The following is a 15,184-nucleotide window of genomic DNA, read 5'->3' on the forward strand; positions in this document are numbered from 1 at the left end:
CACTGTTTCCACTGTTTCCCCATCTATTTGGCATGAAGTGATGGGACCAGATGCCATGATCTTAGTTTTGTGAATGTTGAGCTTTAAGCCAACCTTTTCACTCTCCTCTTTCACTTTCATTAAGAGGCTTTTTAGGTCCTCTTCACTTTCTGCCATAAGGGTGGTGTCATCTGCATATCTGAGGTTATTGATATATTTCTCACAGCAAGCTTGATTCCAGCTGTGCTTCTTCCAGCCCAGTGTTTCTCATGATGTACTCTGCATAGAAGTTAAATAAGCAGGGTGACAATATACAGCCTCAAAGTACTCCTTTCCTATTTGAAACCAGTCTGTTGTTCCATGTCCAGTTCTAACTTGCTTCCTGACCTGCATATAAGTTTCTCAAGAGGCAGGTCAGGTGGTCTGGTATTCCCATCTCTTTCAGAATTTTCCACAGTTTATCGTGATCCACAGAGTCAAAGGCTTTGGCATAGTCAATAAGGCAGAAATAGATGTTTTTCTGGAACTCTCTTGCTTTTTCCATGATCCAGCGGATGTTGGCAATTTGATCTCTGGTTCCTCTGCCTTTTCTAAAACCAGCTCGAACATCTGGAAGTTCACGGTTCACGTATTGCTGAAGCCTGGCTTGGAGAATTTTGAGCATTACTTTACTAGCGTGTGAGATGAGTGCAATTGTGCGGTAGTCTGAGCATTCTTTGGCATTGCCTTTCTTTGGGATTGGAATGAAAAACTGACCTTTTCCAGTCCTGTGGCCACTGCTGAGTTTTCCAAATTTGCTGGCATATTGAGTGCAGCACTTTCACAGCAGCATCTTCCAGGATTTGAAATAGCTCAGCTGGAATTCCATCACCTCCACTAGCTTTGTTTGTAGTGATGTTTTCTAAGGCCCACTTGACTTCCTATTCCAGGATGTCTGGCTCTAGGTGGGTGATCACACCATCGTCATTATCTTGGTCGTGAAGCTCTTGTTTTGTACAGTTCTTCTGTGTATTCTTGCCACCTCTTCTTAATATCTTCTGCTTCTGTTAGGTCCATACCATTTCTGTCCTTTATCGACCCCATCTTTGCATGAAATGTTCCCTTGGTATCTCTAATTTTCTTGAAGAGATCTCTAGTCTTTCCCATTCTGTTGTTTTCCTCTATTTCTTTGCATTGATCGCTGAGGAGGGCTTTCTTATCTCTTCTTGCTATTTTTTGGAACTCTGCATTCAGATGCTTATACCTTTCCTTTTCTCCTTTGCTTTTCGCTTCTCTTCTTTTCACAGCTATTTGTAAGGCCTCCCCAGACAGCCATTTTGCTTTTTTGCATTTCTTTTCCATGGGGATGGTCTTGATCCCTGTCTCCTATACAATGTCACAAACCTCAGTCCATAGTTCATCAGGCACTCTATCAGATCTAGTCCCTTAAATCTATTTCTCTTCAGGTTGCACTAAATTAGTGTTTGGGAAGTTTCTTTGAAAATATTCTTGTCTATATGCAGATTATTCATACAGGCTAATTATCTGACTCATCAAGAGCCAAGGAAAGGACTCAGAATCATTTGCCTTGATATTGTATGGTTGTTTTTTAATTAATGAATGAAATAGTTTTTTTGTTGATGTTGAAATCAAATGTCTTCAGCTCCTTGAACTACTATTTTTGCCAAAAGGTTTATAATCTCAAATTTATTTTCTATAGACACATTTCTTTGACTGCTATAGTTATAAGTTGATTTAATTAACTCACCATTGAAAAGGCTTTCCTTGTGGCTAACAAATGAGCCACTCACAAGCTTATTTTGGTTCCATCCTCATTTTTATTTTTGTGAAGAAAATCAGCTGTGAAGAGATCCTCTTTTTAAGTTTTCTAATTTTTCTGATTGTGTTTTCCCATGAGTTGGAAATACTGTGATGACTGCTTATTCTGGTTCTATTGATGTATTTTGTATTCTTTCAGCACAGCTGTAGTATCATTGCATAATCAACCTAATGCTTTGTTAATCTAGTTTGATAACAAAATTATCTAGACTTCATTGTATCTTAAAAGTATGATATTTGAAGCTCAGTTTTATCTTCTTGTTTTGACTTAGGGTATGCACTGGTAATATAAAATACAACACATACGGATAAATGTAGTGCCTGAAAAGCTGTTGTCATTATTGCTTTATTGTAATTTGTGGTGCTCTGAGCAGCATTGCAAAACCATTAGACTGCCTTATGTGATCTCTTAGAAATGCTGAAGTCTTGCATGCTGTCTTAGGGTTTTGCATATTGTCTTACAGTGTTCCTTCATGAACTTCTTAGAAGTCTGTGGTCTTGTAATTAAGAAGTTGAGATCTAAGATGTTCCTGCTGCTGCTAAGTCAACTTCAGTCGTGTCTGACTCTGTGTGACCCCATAGATGGCAGCCCATCAGGCTCCCCCGTCCCTGGGATTCTCCAGGCAAGAACACTGGAGTGGGTTGCCATTTCCTCCTCCAATGCATGAAAGTGAAAAAATGAAAGTGAAGTGGCTCAGTCCTATCTGACTCTTAGCGACCCCATGGACTGCAGCCCACCAGGCTCCTCCACCCATGGGATTTTCCAGGCAAGAGTCCTGGAGTGGGGTGCCATTGCCATGTTCCTGAGCTATGTTTAATTCTACATGTCCAAAATCAATGCTGTTGTCATTGACTCTATCCCACTTTATTCTTATCCCTTTCACTATGCCTCCAAATCCAATCATCTGTCTCTTGTTTATTAATCCATTGATTTTGCAAATATGTGAATGCCTGATTTATATTTAGCACCAGGCCTAAGTATGTAATGATATACAAAGCAAACACAGTTACTCTGTTCTTTTAAAGGTTATTCAGTAGTATAGCAATTTAAAAGTGTGAACTTTGGGTTCAAATTTTTCTCCTTACTGCTTTATGACCTAGAGCAAATTACTTAACCTCTCTGTACCTCAGTTTCATCTTTGAAGTTGAGAGAATTCTTGCTTCATTGGTTATTGGAATTAAATGAGTTAATATACGTAAAATGCTCAGTAAATGTTAGCTTTTATTATTTGTGGAGGAAATAGACATTATATGGTCACAAGTAAGTGATCACACATATTGATAAGTGTTATGAAGTAACAGAACAAGATATTTTGAGAGAATTTAGAGTTGGCAGTAGGGATACCATTGAGATAGTGGCATTTACACAGACTTGAAAGATGAATAAATGTTAACTGAGGGTTTGTGAGGACTAGAAGCATTTCAGGCAAAAAGAAAAGGTGATGCAAAGGCCTCAGAAAGGGTTAGGGTTAGGAGCATTTGATGAACAGAAGGTTGTTTTGTCTGGAGTATGGTACATTATATGGAGACTGCTGCTACTGCTACTGCTAAGTCGCTTCAGTGGTGTCTCTGTGCGACCCCATAGATGGCAGCCCATCAGGCTCCCCCATCCCTGGGATTCTCCAGGCAAGAACACTGGAGTTGGTTGCCATTTCCTTCTCCAGTGCATGAAAGTGAAAAGTCAAAGTGAAGTCGTTCAGGCGTGTCTGACTCTTAGGAGCCTACCAGGCTCCTCTGTCCATGAGATTTTCCAGGCAAGAGTCCTGAAGTGGGGTCCCATCGCCTTCTCTGTGGGGAGACTGACGTGAATGCAAAGATCTGTAGGTCATATTAAGGAGTTTGGATTTTATTCTGACTGAAATGAAAAGCTAATGGAAGATCATAAATGGCAGAGTTGACATGAACTGATTTATGTTTAGAAAGTGCCGCTTGCTGCTGTGTGGAGAGTAGACTAGGGAAGAGCTAGAATGAGCACCTAGAGATCAGTCTATTGAAAAAAAGAAGCCATTGCAGTGGCTCTGGGAAGAGCTGTTGTTATTTAGGACTAGGGTGGCAGTAGCGGAGGTGGAATGAAATGTGTGGATTTAAAGTGTTTTAAATTGAGTGCCTGTACCACCCTTATGGCAGAAAGTGAAGAAGAAACTAAAAAGCCTCTTGATGAAAGTGAAAGTGGAGAGTGAAAAAGTTGGCTTAGAGCTCAACATTCAGAAAACAAAGATAAAAAAAAAAACAACAAAGATCATGGCATCCGGTCCCACCACTTCATGGGAAATAGATGGGGAAACAGTGGAAACAGTGTCAGACTTTATTTTTTTGGGCTCCAAAATCACTACAAATGGTGACTGCAGCCATGAAATAAAAAGACGCTTACTCCTTGGAAGGAAAGTTATGACCAACCTAGATAGCATATTCAAAAGCAGAGACATTACTTTGCCAACAAAGGTTCGTCTAGTCAAGGCTATGGTTTTTCCTGTGGTCATGTATGGATGTGAGAGTTGGACTGTGAAGAAGACTGAGCGCTGAAGAATTGATGCTTTTGAACTGTGGTGTTGGAGAAGACTTGAGAGTCCCTTGGACTGCAAGGAGATCCAACCAGTCCATTCTAAAGGAGATCAGCCCTGGGTGTTCTTTGGAAGGAATGATGCTAAAGCTGAAACTCCAGTACTTTGACTACCTCATGGGAAGAGTTGACTCATTGGAAAAAACTCTGATGTTGGGAGGGATTGGGGGCAGGAGGAGAAGGGGATGACAGAGGATGAGATGGCTGGATGGCATCACTGACTAGATGGACGTGAGTCTGGGTGAACTCCAGGAGTTGGTGATGGACAGGGAGGCCTGGCGTGCTGTGATTCATGGGGTCGCAAAGAGTCGGACACGACTGAGCGACTGATCTGAACTGAACAACTAGGCTTGCCTAGTAGCTCAGACGGTAGGAGCATCCACTTGCAGTGCAGGAGACCCGAGTTCAATCCTTGGGTTGGGAAGATCCCCTGGAGAAGGAAATTGCAACTCACTCCAGTAATCTTGCCTGGAGAATTCCATGGACAGAGGAGCCTGGCTGGCTACAGTCCATGGGGTGGCAAAGAGTTGGACATGACTGGGCGACTAACACACACTCAAAAGTGCTAGGCACTGTAATTGAAACTGAGGGTACAATGTTGAGGTTAAAAAGGATACAATTTCTAATTTAGTCAGTTTGTGGGGGTGGTGGGATAGGGGAAGAAATAAGACAATGAAATAATTATACAATTAAGTATAAAAATTAGAACTGTGGTAAGTTCTAGTAAGGGCAGTTATGTGGTGCTTTTTGAGATCATATCATGATCAGTAAGTCAGGGATGTTGAAACAACAGGAAAATTTGGTGATTGGCTAGACCTTTGGGCAGGTAAGGAAGAGGCAAGTGTCAAGAATTGAGTTTCTGATGTGAGCAAGTATGTAGGTGTATATAGAGAGAAGTCTGATTAGCTTCTAGTCTTGTCATCTTCCACATGGTCTTAACCAGTGGCCAGAAGTAGTTTTCTTAAAACATGTGAATTTGAGTATTTCATATATCTTCTTATAATCCCTTGAATGACAGTTTTTAGGTTCTCAGTTTCTTTAGTAGAGCATTTTAACATTGAATAGCAACAGGCAGAATCCCACATTATACATTTTTGTCTTTTGTTTCTTATAAGATGAATTTCCACCTCTTATTTGCTAGGTAATATGAAATATGGCCCCTTTGCTTTTTCTAGACCTATAATTCTCCATAGATCACAGACTTTTTAAATTGTAGCCATATTACAGTACTTGTGCCCCCTGAAATGTATTCCCTCTTCTGTCTTTACACAGGCTGCTTTCTGTCTGAAGTACTATTCTTCTGTACCCGCTATGCCTGCTGCTCTTTCATACCTTGTTAATTTCTAGTCATTCTTCACTTTTTCTGGGAGTTCTTTTCTAACCTCCGTCGTCTGGTTTTGTTGTTCAGTTGCTCAGTCATGTCCGACTCTTTGTAACCCCATGGACTGCAGCATGCCAGGTTTCCCTGCTTTAACTATCTCCCTGAGTTTGCTCAAACTCAGTGTCCATTGAGTCGATGATGTCATCCAGCCATCTCATCCTCTGTCGGCCCCTTCTCTCCTGCCCTCAACCTTTCCCAGTATTAGGGTCTTTTCCAATAAGTAGTTCTTCGCATCAGGTGGCCAAAGTATGGAGTTTCAGCTTTAACATCAGTCCTTCCAATGAAATATTCAGGACTGATTTCCTTTAGGATTGACTGGTTTGATCTCCTTGCAGTCCAGGGAACTCTCAAGGGTCTTCTCCAGCACCACAGTTCGAAAGCATAATTCCTCTGCACTCAGCCTTCTTTACCGTCTAACTCTCACATCCATACATGACCACTGGAAAAACCATAGCTTTGATTTAGTCTGATTTAGCTATCCTTCATTTGTGCTTCTGTTTTCTCCCTGGACAGAAAGGCATAAAACAATAGCTTTATTTTTTGCTGTCATTATTGATTATCTGATAATTGATTGCAAGCTCTTAAGAGCAGAAATCACGTCTTGTTTTTGTGATCTGTGTATGGTAAATACACAAAAAATGTTTGACTGGAGGAGTTAATGAATTCTATTTTATGTCAGGTACCTTTGCACAAACTATTTTCTAATTAGGATACGTTTCCTCCTTTGCTTTGTCGACTTCTAGACATCCTTTATTTAACCCTAAGTCTTCCATGATACTTCAGTGACAGTTTCTTCATTCCCTGTGCTTCTCTAGTTTTTCTTTTGTACACCCCTGATAAATGTTTGGCAGTACAGAGTAGGGATCTAAATGTTTGAATGAGTGAATCATGAGCATCGTGGAGTTATAGACTGGATAAATATTTCCCCAGTGTCCAATCCATTTCTTGGGGTAGGTTACGTCTACACGGTACTAATTGTACTTGTTGCATTGATCTTCATTATTTTATAAAGACATCCCTATCTCCAAATTCTAAATAGTTTATTGTAGTTCTCTTTACTGACTATGTAGCTACTGCCTTCATTGTTTTTTTTTTCTCTCCCATTAATTTTATTTTTCCTTCAGGAACGAGCTCAAAAGTCCTCTCTTCTTTGTAACCTTTTAGAATCCCTAGACTGTGTGCATTCCTATGGTGTTCCTAGAAGGATTTTTCCAAACTGCCAAAAATAACTTTGCAATATTATTATCCTGTCTTTTCATCTAGAACTCCAGGGGACTCATTTTTATTCATTCTTCTATCCCTGGTTCGGTGCCTTGCACATAGTTGGTGCTTAACACATATTTCTTAACCGATTATATTCTTATTTAGAGACTGTTGGGTGGCAATAATCTGGAATGAAAAATATCAGGTCTGTGTGTGATCTCTACAATCTATATATAGATAATTTGGATAATGTACTGTGTTCAGCTTGCTTGAATAATCTTTATATTCTGTATTTCAGTACATCCTTTTCCTTTCATTTAATAGGTATTCCCTGCCCTCCAGTGGTTAGATCACAGCTAACATTCTTAGTAAGGGTAAAGATTATACAATCCTTTTTCAATGTTTGTTTTAAAGTTATATTTAAAATCTCAGATTTACTTCTCAGATAAACAAGTTTGTTTGTTTTTTTTTTAACCCCACTGTTTTTCCCTTGGATCATCGAAAAAACAAGAGAGTTCCAGAAAAACATCTATTTTTGTTTTATTGACTATGCCAAAACCTTTTGACCGTGTGGATCACAATAAACTGTGGAAAACTCTGAAAGAGATGGGAATACCAGACCACCTGACCTGCCTCTTGAGAAACCTATATGCAGGTCAGGAAGCAACAATTAGAACTGGCCATGGAACAACAGACTGGTTTCAAATAGGAAAGGAGTACGTCAAGGCTGTATATTGTCACCCTTATTTAACTTCTATGCAGGGTACATAATGAGAAACGCTGGGCTGGAAGAACCACAAGCTGGAATCAAGATTGCTGTGAGAAATATCAATAACCTCAGATATGCAGATGACACCACCCTTATGGCAGAAAGTGAAGAACTAAAGATCCTCTTGATGAAAGTGAAAGAGGAGAGTGAAAGAGTTGGTGCTCAGCATTGAGAACACTAAGATCATGGCATCTAGTTCCATCACTTCATGGCAGATAGATGGGGAAACAGTGTCAGACTTTATATTTTTGGGCTCCAAAATCACTGCAGATGGTGACTGCAGCCATGAAATTAAAAGACACTCCTTGGAAGGAAAGTTATGACCAACTAGACAGCATATTAAAAAGCAGAGACATTACTTTGCTGACAAAGGTCCGTCTAGCCAAGGCTATGGCTTTTCCAGTAGTCATGTACAGATGTGAGAGTTGGACTGTGAAGAAAGCTGAGCACCAGAGAATTGATGCTTTTGAACTGTGGTGTTGGAGAAGACTCTTGAGAGTCCCTTGGACTGCAAGGAGATCCAACCAGTCCATCCTAAAGGAGATCAGTCCTGGGTGTTTATTGGAAGGACTAATGTTGAAGCTGAAACTCCAATCCTTTGGCCACCTGATGCGAAGAATTGACTCATTTGAAAAGACCCTGATGCTGGCAAAGGTTGAGGGCAGGAGTAGAAGGGGATGACAGAGGATGCGATGGTTGGATGGCATCACCGACTCAATGGACATGAGTTTGGGTGGACTCTGGGAGTTGGTGATGAACAGGGAGGCCTGGTGTGCTGCGATCCATGGGGTCGCAGAGAGTCGGACATGACTGAGCAACTGAACTGTTTTTCCCTTATGTCTGATAATGCTTGAAGTGTAGCTTGACCTACCTCTTCTTTTGTTACCATGAGCCACTATGTATCCCACAGTGTTTCTTAAGTATGCATTGATTGAGTGGGTGGCTCACTCAGTCTGACCTTGGTGCTTGGTTTCACTGCATTGTTCTCACATATCTCTATCAAGGGTGTAGGATCTTGCCACAGTGGTAAAGGTATCTTGTTTTCAGTAATACTCTCTGCACCCCACTAACACATACACTCAGAGTAGCCTGCTAATCATGTGCTTGTCCTTTAGTCTGGATTGGGGTGTCTCCTGGCTCTAACATCTTCTTCCCTTCCACTGTTTCTGATGAGGAAAGGCTGACTCTTGACTTCTTGGCAAGGTGATTTATTAACCTGGCCCAGGCCTCTTTTATGTTATTTTTTTCCCCAGAAGACCAAATCTTAGCTATCCAGGGAGCTTGGTATATGGCTAGCAGTCATTTCTAAACACCTGCTGCAAATTTTCAGTGGTATATCATGAAATAAGGACAGTGGAGTACATTTTTTTCTATCTAAATGTATTAAAAATAAATGACTATTATTCCTCATGAGATACGGTCTCCTTGATTTTTGGTCTTAAAATACCCATTATTTTGGGAATTCCCTGGCAGTCCAGTGGTTAGGACTCTGCACTTCCATTACAGGAGGCCCAGGTTTAATCACTGGTTTGGAAACTAAGATCCCACAAGCCATGAGGAATGGCCCCCTGCAGAAAATAAAAAAAGTCCATTCTTTAAGAAAGAATGGTTAATAGTAGGTGGTATACTTTGTAAGATAAAAATCTGCTTACCTTGTGATAGTCATTTAAATCTTTTGGGGAAATTTTACTGTTTTGTGGTGTACTAGTAGTCTCGGACGGAGAAGGCAATGGCACCCCACTCCAGTGCTCTTGCCTGGAAAATCCCATGGACGGAGGAGACTGGTAGGCTGCAGTCCATGGGGTTGCGAAGAGTTGGACACGACTGAGCGACTTCACTTTCACTTTTCACTTTCATGCATTGGAGAAGGAAATGGTAACTCACTACAGTGTTCTTGCCTGGAGAATCCCAGGGATGGGGGAGCCTGGTGGGCTGCCGTCTGTGGGGTCACACACAGTCGGACACGACTGAAGTGACTTAGCAGCAGCAGCAGCAGTAATCTCGGAACCACTGTGTTGATCACCATAGCTCATTTCCATGAGGCAGTGTGCCCTTCTTGCAAAGTAAGCATGATTTCTTTCATATGCATTTGCAGACAAATTTTCAGTGTATTTTTCTGTCATAGATTTCTTGATTTTTGCTTGATTCCAGTCTTGCAGTTTACTGTCTCTCGGTCATCTTCTTTGGCCAGTAGTTCTAGTTTTTGTTTTTGTATGCTCCCATGTGTGTTTTAAATCCCTGTGCTGCTGTAGGCTATAAACTTTTTCCTGTTCTTCTTTTTATGCTTTCCTGGATAAGATGTTTCTTCTGAGGGCTCAATACTACATTGAAAATATTTATTGTTTACTTTTCTTTTAGACCTATTCTGTTTTTGCTTTGTAATCCTTCTGAAACTAGTTTTCTTTTTTTCTTTTTCTTTTTTTTTGAAACTAGTTTTCTGAACTTCATTTATTTTTTACTGATTTCTGACATCTCCCTCTTTAAATATTACTAAAGCAAATTCACTGTTATCCTTTCATCTTGAAGATATTTACTGATTTTTTGGTATATGCAGATGGCAGTCTCTGTTATGACTTTTGCTTTTGTTACCAGATGATAAATTATGGAATCACAGAATTTCTCCCAATGCAAAGAATCTGCTTGCCTTTGGTGATTTCCCAGGTAATAGTCAATTAAAAGTCATGCATGCAAAGGCAGTCAACAACTAGTTGGATTTTCCTTCAGAACTGTTCTTACCTCTTGAAGCATCTGCCCTGTCAATAATATTTATCCATTCCTCTCAGGAGAAATTAATTTAAGAGTCAGTGGTACTACAACAAAAACTGTACACTTTTGGAAAATGTTGGCCAAAGTAGGATGTTTGTTTGTTACTATTAATGTGAATATGGTTTAAAGTAGTATGATCCTGTTTTCCAAATCCCAAAGTTTTACACAGTAATTCAATATTTGATATTTAGACTTGCCTAGAAAACTGGGACCTATAGTTTCATATTCATTTGTCCAACAAATATGTGTCTGGTCTGTTCCAGGGATTGTGCTAGGTGCTAGAATAAAGCAAGCAAACAGTCTAGTGGGCAAAACATTCATTAATGCATAATTTAAAAAATAATTACAGTTGTGGCAGGTGTTGTAAGAAATACATGGTAGTGTGAGAGCACAAAATAGGCAGATATCTGATACTGATGGTTAAGGAAAGTTTCTTGAAGAAGGAGATTTAAATCTAGGCATGAAGGATAAGTAAGTTAGGTTTGAGGGATCTGAGAAGATCTTAGGCAAAGGGTAAGAAATATGATTGTGCAGGCTTAAGATATGGGGCAGCAAGAGGAAATGGTGTTTCTTCATGAACTTTGATAACATTCCACCACATTTGTTTCTCTTTTCCATTCTTACTTTTATTAATAGATATTAAGAGATATTTTCTAAAATATGCTTTTAATCATATTACTATACTGATTAAGAAAGTTATTTTTTTAGGAGTTTTTTTGGTGTGGACCATTTTAAAAAAGTATTTATTGAATTTGTTACAATATTGGTTCTACTTTCTGTTTTGGTTTTGGCTGTGAGGCATGTGGGATCTTAGCTCCCTGACTGGGGATCGAACCTGCACCCCCTGCATTGGAAGGCAAAATCTTAACCACTGGACCACCGGGGAAGTCCCTGATTAAGAAACTTTTAAAGCTATTCATTGGATAGATTATTAGAGCTGCTTCAGGGCAGGAGTCCTGCCACTTTTAAGACCCGACACTTTTAAGTTATACATGTTGAGCCAGTTGTACTTTATCTATATGAGTTGGTTTTAGTTGCAATAATAAATAGTAGGCAAAGATGGAGTTGTATATAAGCTGATATGATCCCTTCTTTTTTTTCTGCCTAGCACATAAGTTTTTAGTGAAACGTGGCTAGTAAAAGTTGTTGTTGTTGTTTTTTGGTTAAAAAACAAAAACAAGCCGCTTTTGCGACCTAGTCTGTATGTAGCTCATATTCTAAGAATAGTCTTTATTGTATTGAAATAAGATATTGTACTGTTCATGGAGTTCTCGAGGCAAGAATAGACCTTGGAAAAGACCTTGCTCCTGGGAGGGATTGAGGGCAGGAGAAGAGGGAACGAGAGGATGTGATGGTTGGATGACATCACTGATTGAATGGACATGAGTTTGAGCAAACCCCGGGAGATCGTGAAGGATAGGGAAGCCTGGCGTGGTGCAGTCCATGGGATTGCAAAGAGTTGGATTCGACTTAGCAACTGAACAACAAGAGAGTATAAACGGGATAGCAACCCAGGAGTTATGAGGGGTGGTGCTGGTCTCATCTGAAGAGTGTCATCATTTTCTCTTTTAGTCATTTGAGGGAGGTATGTCTTCAGTAGAAATTGGAACTGGGAAGGTGGGATTTGAATAGACTGGATAAGGAGTATAGTTTGTCTTGCTGGTGGATTCTGTTTAAGTTGTGCCAACTCTTTGGAGTTCTAGTGCAGACATCTTAACAGTACATGAGTTGCCTGTCTTCTCTCCTCAGCATATACAAGGCACTCAAATATTTGTTGAGTAGGAAAAATGTTCATGTAAGTTGATAGGGTTTATGTGTTTATAAAGAATCTTGGTTCAAAACTGTACTTTTTAGCCAGATTTAGCATGCATTCTTTATCCCCACCCCCCTAATACTTGGTAAAATCTCTTTGAAAGTCCAGCAAAGGAAATCCAAGGGAAAGCTTTTGTTTCAGGCTGGATGAATAAAGTGAGTTTAGAGCTCATTTCTCTAACTGAAATGAGAGAACTCCAATAGAAAGGAGCAGGATCTCCTGGCACTTGAAGCTCGGCCCCAGTGATTCAACCACTCGGTCCCAATGATTTAAGTGGATTCAACTTAAACAGAATCCACCAGCAAACCAATGTCAAGTGGAAACTCCTAGAATATTCCAGAACTGGGCAGAGATGTAGTCACTGAGTGTTCTTCAACTGAACCACTGAGGTCTGCCTGTGAAACTCACAAGCATCAATTCTTGCAGTTAGTTTGGAATTTTAAAAAGTTGGATTATATAAGCCTTTTAAAGGAAGTCATTCTTATATATGCAAAGAATACACCCAAGGATCCCAGTCTGAGAAACACTGCATTAAACACTGAATGTAAACACAGGTTACTTGAAGAAGCCAAAAGAAAAAAGTGGTACTAGCATGATACGATGTTGGGCTTCCCTTGTAGCTCATTTGCTAAAGAATCTGCCTGCAGTGCAGGAAACCTGGGTTTGATCCCTGAGTTGGGAAGATCTTCTGGAGAAGGAAATGGCAACCCACTCCAGTATTCTTGCCTGGAGAATCCCATGGACAGAGGAGTCTGGCAGGCTACAGTCCATGGAGTTAGAAGAGTCAGACACGACATAGTGACTAAAGAGAGAGAGAATGATGTTAAATCAAAAACAGGCCACTAAAATGGTGTGGCAATGTTATTTTTAGATTACATATAAAAACATTTTAATAAGTTCTCAGATTCTTGATAGTACATCTCTAGCTCTTTATAGGTTAGGCAGATTCCACTCTGAAAAAATACAAGTAGTCTACCTCTCCCACCAGGAGATCCAGTGCTGAATCTTGAATTTTTTTAAGTGCCTGGCATTTCATAATTTTTCTTGGTGTAGGGAGAGAGAAGCAAAAGAAAAACTCCATTCTCCCTCACCACCAAGGTGTCCTCACAGATTCTCCAATGTTAACTTGTTCTTCTGGGGATGCATCTCTGGCTAGACATGGTTGTTAACCAGTCATCGTTCATTTAGACTTTAGGATTAGATGCTTAAATAATAAGTCAACACAGATTTTATTTTTGCTTCAGAAAATGCAAATTTTATAAGAGGAAACCTTAGACTTTTGAGAGGAAGGCATTCTTGGATAAGGTGGGAGATTCTGAAAAGGTGGCTTCCAGGAAAGAGGTTCTTGGAGTCAGGGAAGAGGAGGAAGGTGTGGAAAACTTACTTTTCAGTTTTGCCTAGGATCTTGCATATTATTCTTTTGTTGCACTGGTAATGCTGTGGTTGACAGTGCTTGAATGCGGGGCTTCAGAGCAACTTAAGAAGTCCGTCAACGTTAGCCTGCATGTTTTCCATTCCATACTTATTTCAGCAGTTTCTCCTCATGGTGTGGCGTATCCTCTCAGGAAGAGCAGAAGGAAGAGAAAGAAGACCCTTCCTAATATGCCTGGAGTCCAGCACAGATTAATAAGTCTTGTTGGATAAGCCTCTTCTTCTTGGCTCTTTTCTTGTAATCGCCTCTTTCTCCTTCACAGCGTTTTATATTAAGTCACCTAGCCGGTAATAGGTTCTCAGTATTTGCCAATTCTTCTAAGAGAGTGACAGGAAAGTGGAAACATGGACCACAGTTTATGCTCTCTTACTTCCTACTTCTCTTTTGCCTCTTTTCTCCCACTTTAAACGACTGTCTTTTTACTGGATGTTAGCAGAGAAGAAAGAATGGCTTGTAATGGGGGTAGGTAAGGGGTAGGGAAGAAGATATTTTTGATATTTGGTTGGGAGAAATATCATACCATCAAGTTAATTCAGCAGTTGCTTGAAACATCATACTTTTTTGTTTGTGCCTCATAGCTTAAATATCTCGAACAAACAAAAATTAAAAACGCAGGATCAGGGCATTAACCTTGGATAATACGCTCTATCGTGCAAAATTCTCATTTTCACGTTTTACTGTTTTTTATCGACATCTTTCTATCAGGTGAGCTAGTAGCAATTCTTCTTCCCTTCTCACTTGGCACTGAGGTTTTCGGACTCCTCCCTACTTTACTAGTGGTCTTCGGTCGTGGATGTTGCTAAATTGATCACCCGTCTCACAGGATCTTTTCTTCAAGGTTTCCCGACGTCGTGGTCCTCTCCAAGACCACAGCACATTGGGGAGGAAGATCTCAGATTCTTTGGACGGGCTAGTAAAGCCTTGGAGGCTGCGGAATCTCACGTGGGTGGGGCTGGGCGCAGCAGGGGCGGGGCCAGCGAGGAGCCCAAGGGAAAAGGTGGCAGGCACAGATGAGAAAACCCGCGGGCAAAGGTTTCACAGTTTTCACGAAGGCTTCGTGTGCGAGGCTGAGGGAATTGGGATGCCTCCCTCCTGCCTCGCCATTCTTGATTCTGGAAGCTTCAGTAGGCTTTTCTCGGTTGGTGGTACCCGGAAAGGCAGCCGCTTCAGCTCCAGGGGCGGGTCCCAAGGGTCTTGTCGCAGCTCCCGGGCCGTTTGGCCTCCTGGCGTTGGGGGAGGGGCGAGGGAGGTGCTGCTCGCGCCTCCTTTTGCGCTTGCGCGACGGGCTCCGAGCGGGTAGGAGCGCGTGCGCGATGACGTGTACGTCCTATGCGCGCGCAGGCTCTTCAGCTGGAGCGGACACACGGTGTGCGAACCGAACAGAATAACCCGCCCCCAGCGGGATGTGAAGGACTCCGGGTGAGGCCGGCCACGCCCCGCACGGTAACTCTCGGGCCCGGGTG

The 15,184-nt window shown here is 41.0% G+C and overlaps 1 protein-coding gene across 24 annotated transcripts in view; it reads left to right on the forward strand.

Annotated features, from left to right (window-relative positions):
• Positions 1–15,184, forward strand: part of MGA (MAX dimerization protein MGA) — a 148,964-nt gene that overhangs the window by 32,630 nt on the left and 101,150 nt on the right. For 5 of the 24 annotated variants that reach the window (XM_070797312.1, XM_070797313.1, XM_070797309.1 and 2 more), the window contains exon 1: positions 10,144–15,164. The exons of 2 other annotated variants lie outside the window; for them this stretch is intronic. The gene's annotated coding sequence lies outside the window, so the exon portion shown is untranslated. Of the gene's footprint in view, positions 1–10,125; positions 15,165–15,184 lie in introns of those variants that run through there. 17 more of the 24 variants (XM_070797324.1, XM_070797322.1, XM_070797319.1 and 14 more) reach the window with 12 other exon arrangements.

The sequence above is a fragment of the Bos indicus genome, chromosome 10 (genome assembly GCF_029378745.1).
Source record: "Bos indicus isolate NIAB-ARS_2022 breed Sahiwal x Tharparkar chromosome 10, NIAB-ARS_B.indTharparkar_mat_pri_1.0, whole genome shotgun sequence".
Taxonomy (NCBI): domain Eukaryota; kingdom Metazoa; phylum Chordata; class Mammalia; order Artiodactyla; family Bovidae; genus Bos; species Bos indicus.